Below are 5,844 nucleotides of genomic sequence, written 5' to 3'. Positions count from 1 at the left end.
TAAACAGAGAAGGAAGAACCTATCACTAAAAAAAGAATAGCCAGGAACTGGTCAAGTCCTTTGGACCCAGCATCCCTACACAGAGAATCTCCTAGGTTCAGGGGAAGATTAATGTCAAAACACATGGAGATCTCCAAGGGATAACAAGTCCAAAGATGTTGAAAGGAGATAAGAACCTTCCTCTGGCCGCAACAGAGAGAGAAAGCTCTCCAGTAGAGTTGTGACCTGAATTTGAACTAGCATCCTAAACTGTGGGAGAATAAATTTATGTTTTTTAAAGCCATTCACTTGTGGCATTTTTGTTATAGCAACATTAGGTAACTAAAACACGGGATAAATTGCTATCATTTCTAAGTACCCAGAAACATACCCCCCCCATTTAATAATCAGTTCTAGTTAAGATGCCAGTTTGAGTTGAGCATTTAAAAAAAAAAAATTGTCACATAGTCAAGATTTGAGTCCTATCACAATTTCTTCTCTACCTTATTTTATTTCAGTCTGAATTGACCCAAACTTGAACAAGAATGTGGTTGGATCAAGACATAATAGAGAAAGTAGGGAATATATCTATCAAATATTTTTTGTTATTGTTGTTGTTATGTGCCATCAAGTCGGACGTGATTCATAGCAATCCATCCTTGGGTTTCTGAGGTAGCATCACTAACGGAAGTAGATTACCCAACCTTCCTTTCAAGGAGTGGCTGGTGGGTTTGAACTGCCAGCCTTCTGGTTACCAGTCAAGGGCTTTAGGCACTGCACTACCAGAGCTGCTATCAAATATTTAGGAATATTAAAAATAAATGATTGATTTTATATAAAATATAAATTCCACTCAGCCATTTGTTTAGCAATACATTTAATCAGAGGTTAAGCTTTGTGTATTTTTTTCTCGTAAAGATGGTCAAATTTAAAAATTGTCTAGCCTAGAGTATAAACTAACACTTGATATTATTTATCACTATGCCCCTCCTGCAAGCTCTGAGTCCCCATGACTAATTTCAAGGTCACTCATACTTAACTTTTCATTATTTGTACAATAAAAATTGCATCTTCTTTTTTCTTAGCTTTTAATATTTTATTCAAAAAACAGCATGACTCTTATTGTACATGTTCATGTGTTTACAGAAACATAACCAATATCTGCTCATTTTTTATTTATAATAGTAAAATATTTATATTTTAATTACTTTTACTGTCTGATTATAGAAGATTCAGGGAAGCCTGGTCAGTCTAAGTACCCAGAACCCTCCATGTAATAATCCTTTCTGTTTAGGATGACAGTTTGAGTATAGTATTTATTTTCTTTTAATTTTTTTTTAATTTATTAAGAGCTGATGGTCTTCACATTCTGGATATGTCAGGAGGCTCTCATAACAAGTACATTTCACTTTAAAAATCTGTGAGAAGAGAACAAGTTTAACCAAATAGAAAAGACCTATCACTGGTCTCAATTTGCAGTCAGATGCAAAATGAACATTCTCTACACTGATCTCTTATTGCCTCTTTCAGGAATTTTATTTGTTGGTAGCCTCAGGCAACATGTTTGATGGTGTTTTTATTGCTTCCTTCAATCAACAACCTGTTTCATTACACTTATATGTGTCTCAAATTGCACTTCAGATATGGAGCTGTAAATGTAACCACTCCTGGCTGGAGTCTCTGTCTTGTGGCTGTGTGGACCTGTTTTGATGACCCCTTGAACGACTATGTGTTTGAGATAGTGTGAGCTCTTAGGAACCACTTCAGTTCTCAAAAGTTTTCTTGAGAAGTTTCACATTTTTATACAATGTTACAGGGCTTTTTGTTGAAGCACTGGGAACAATTAAGCACAGCCCTGGACTGCACATGTTCTCACCTTCGCTTTAAAAATAAATAACCTTAGAAACTCAGGGAAGTTTTACCTGTAAATTTTATTGCACGTATCTGCATACTTACCTGTATGCAACAGCCCTGACTGAGGACACTAGCAAGGACTGTTCCCAAGGCACTATACAAGGTTCAAAAGGATTTTACATAATGCCAATACATGTTATTTTTATTGAATCAAACCCCAATGATTGCATTTGCAATTTAATTAAGGCAGGTTTATTTTTAGAGTTTGCATTTAAAGCCTGTAGGAAAAGAGTCCTGTTGTTTCCTCTCACCACTAAGAAAAAAAGAAAGAAAATCAGAGCTTGAAATCATTACGAGAGGGCAGATAGGGAAAAAATTCTAGAATTAATATTGCATCAGATTCCACTCTGATTTTCACAATTTGGGGGAGGAACAACATAACAATTTTGCTTTTTATGTGTGACATCTTTTCTAGATTTTTTTTTTTCCTCACAATTCACTATGATCTAACACCACACGTTTGGTATTTTTGTTTAAGGGACATAGAAACATTGAATTTTTATGAAATCCAATCTTGGAAAAAAAAGTAATAATTCCCTCTCTAAGGAAAAATTTAGGATCTGCTCAACAATGGGAAACTTGTGCCTCACAAGATGATCTGAACACTAAATGTGAAGTAGGCAAAGTTTCTATTCTTTGTGTAGAACTTTTTCCTTTCTCATTCTAGAAGCCAAGGCCATTCCCCACTTCCACTCTTCCTTTAACTGAATAAAATCCCTTCTCAAGATTCTAGTAGTTTTTTTTACATTGAAATGATTTTTTTTTTCATTTTGAGCACTACTCTCTATAAAATGCAATCTTTTGTCCCTTTTTAAAAAGGCGGTTTAGTGAATCTGAGAAAAAAAAATTGGTAGAGAACATTCCTGTTGTTGTTGTTGTTATGTGCCCTCAAGTTGGACCCGACTCATAGCGACCCCTCCTTGTGTTTCCGAAGTAGATTGCCCCATCTTCCTTCCCAGGAGTTGCTGGTGGGTTTGAACCACCAGCCCTCTGGTTTATTCCTAGCAGTCCTGAAATTAAAACAATTAGGCAGCTGCCTATTCTTTTGATTAATTAATGGACCTGGTGTTTTTGGCGGGCCTAAGACAAAACCAAATTAAATGCATGAAAAGGATAATAATGAACAAAAGATATGTTTAAGTTAGATAAATAAAGTATTTCATTTAAAAGTTTAATTGAACTCTTGTTCTCACACAATGCAAGTAAACTTAAGCTTGCATTTGCTTGGCTGACTAGTCACCTCCAACTGGAAGAAAAAGACATCAATCAATCCACACAGCTTCACTATTATGCCTTTTGGCTACATACTATTGATGGGGTTGAATGCCAATCACTAGATTGGTTTTTTGTGTTGCTGAAATTACAATGCAGCTAAACACATATTTTGCTTTGTGTCTAAAATATCTGCTAATATCTACTATGGTAAAAGATAATATTTTTCATTGGACATTATTTGGATTTAAAAAACACTTATACTTTAGACTGACACAATGAAATACAGGTAGTTTCCCACTTATGAGGGGTTTCTGATTTGACAGCTCTGTCATAAATCAGTTTTGATGTGTATTGAATATCGATTTTTTGTTAATTCATTATTATAGCTTTTTATTATCAGTATATTTATAAATCTTATCTTTGCCTGTCTTTGGGAATTGGAAACATTACTTATAAACTTACAGATATAATGGAAGACATACATACATAAAAATGTACATATCATAAAAATTCATTCTAATGATGAAGAAGAGTTGGACAATGACCATTTTGTCAATGGTCGAAATAACTCCATTTGTAGAAGGTTCTGGATCATCTGGATTACTCTTGGGAATGGGAATAGTGTTTTCAGTCAGAAAATTAGTGAGAATTGTCTATATTGTCCTTTTCTTTTTAATTTGTGTATTTTGTGGTAATATATCACCATTTCCTGAAGCTGTCTATTACTTTACCAAAGCAATTAGCATTTGGGTCCATGTTTTCAAGTAGTTGAAGGCCATGTTTCAGTTTAGAAAAAAACTTCAGCTCCTAACCACTGTGAAAATTTGTGACAACTTCTCTCTTTCCTCTTCCTCAAACTTTGTTTTATTTTGATTCTTTTAAAATATTTTTTTCTCTTCATAATCAATTTGTCATTATATGTCAATTCCCTTTCTTCGTGATCTATGAGCTCTTCCATAGATAGTGGCAAGTACACATTGTCAAAACTTGCATTGGTCCTAAGTTGGGGGATACATGAAGTATGAACTTCATTGGTAAGGTTTTGGAAAGTATAAGCATGGATGTCATTTAACCAGGTATTCCTACTAAGAAGAAGGTATAAAAGCAATTTATTCAACAAAAGTCTGCTATATGCATCTAAGCCTAGCAATACCAAAATGAACAAAACAAATTTGCATTCTGAAGGATATTCTAGTGGGAGTGCTAAAAAGACAGAAAGCTATAATCAACTATTTTCTTTTTAAAAAAAGTTTCATTTTTGACCCAAAACCAGGATATAACATAGAGCCAAATTTTTTAATGTGAATATATTCATTGCTGTGGAGTCAATACCAATTCATAACAACCTTAACAACAATAGAACTGTTCCCCATGTTTTCCAAGGGTATAATCTTTATGGGGGAGCTCTGGTAGCATAGTGGCTAAGGCACTTGACTGCTAACCAGAAGGCTGGCGGTTCAAACCCACCAGCCACTCCTTGGAAGGAAGGTTGGGCAATCCTACTTCCGTAGTGATACTGCCTCGGAAACCCAAGGAGGGGTCGCTATGAGTCGGGGCCGACTCGACGGCAAATAACAACAACAACACAACAATCTTTACGGAAGCACACTACTACATCTTTCTCCTGTAGAGGAGCTAGTGAGTTTGATAGTACAATCTTGTGGTTAGGAGCCTAGGGCTTAACCACTGAAACAGCTGTGCTCTTTAAGGAGAACCTTGTTGTTGTTATGTGCCATCGAGTCGGCCCCGACTCATAGCGACCCCCCCTTGGGTTTCCGAGGCAATATCACTACGGAAGTAGGATTGCCCAACCTTCCTTCCGAGGAGTGACTGGTGGGTTTGAACCACCAGCCTTCTGGTTAACAGTCAAGTGCTTTAGTCATTGGTGTCTTTAATTCAGTTATATTATTATTCCCCAAAGTGAACTCAGCCTGCTCCCTAACCCCACTATAAATAGTACAAAGACAAAGCACAACAAAAGCCTTAACCCCAATCCTCTTCCATTGTCCCCTCTCTCTGTAAATGGCACAATTATGCAGGGGAATTTTTAGACTTATATCTTACCAAACATGATATTCTTTCTAATGAATGACATTTTTTGATGACAAGTCTAGATAAAGTAAGGGAGTCTAAGTTTCATCATCTTTGCTTTAAGGAACATTATGTAACATTCTATTTATATTTCTTCTAAAATGGATATGTTCATTTTCTGACAGAACATGATATATTGACCATCAGTATTCTTTACCAATAACATAATTCAAATGTGTCATTTCATCTTCTGTCTTCCTTCTCCAGTATCCAATTTTTGCATACATAGGAGGCAATTCATATATGTTGTTGTTATGTGCCTTCGAGTCGGCCCTGACTCCTAGCGACCCCTCCTTGGGTTTCCAAGGCAGTTATCACTACGGAAGTAGGATTGCCCAACCTTCCTTCTGGGGAGTGGCTGGTGGGTTTGAACCGCCAGTCTTCTGGTTAGCAGTCAAGTGCCATATATATATATATATATATATATATATATATATATGGAAAAAAATCAGTGTCGTTGAGTCAATTCAACTCATAGCAACACCTCTTTGGTTTCTCTATGGAAGTAGATTGCCCTATTTTCCTTCCAAGGAATGGCTGGTTTGAACCACAAGCCTTCTATTTAGCAGCAAATGCTTTAGGTACTATGCCAGCCACCAGAGTGTGTGTGTGTGTGTGTATAAAATATTATTAATGTGTGTGTGT

The sequence above is a fragment of the Orycteropus afer genome, unplaced genomic scaffold (assembly GCF_000298275.1).
Source record: "Orycteropus afer afer isolate SDZICR_OR568_19922 unplaced genomic scaffold, OryAfe1.0 scaffold00705, whole genome shotgun sequence".
NCBI lineage: Eukaryota > Metazoa > Chordata > Mammalia > Tubulidentata > Orycteropodidae > Orycteropus > Orycteropus afer.
This window is presented reverse-complemented; position numbering follows the sequence as displayed.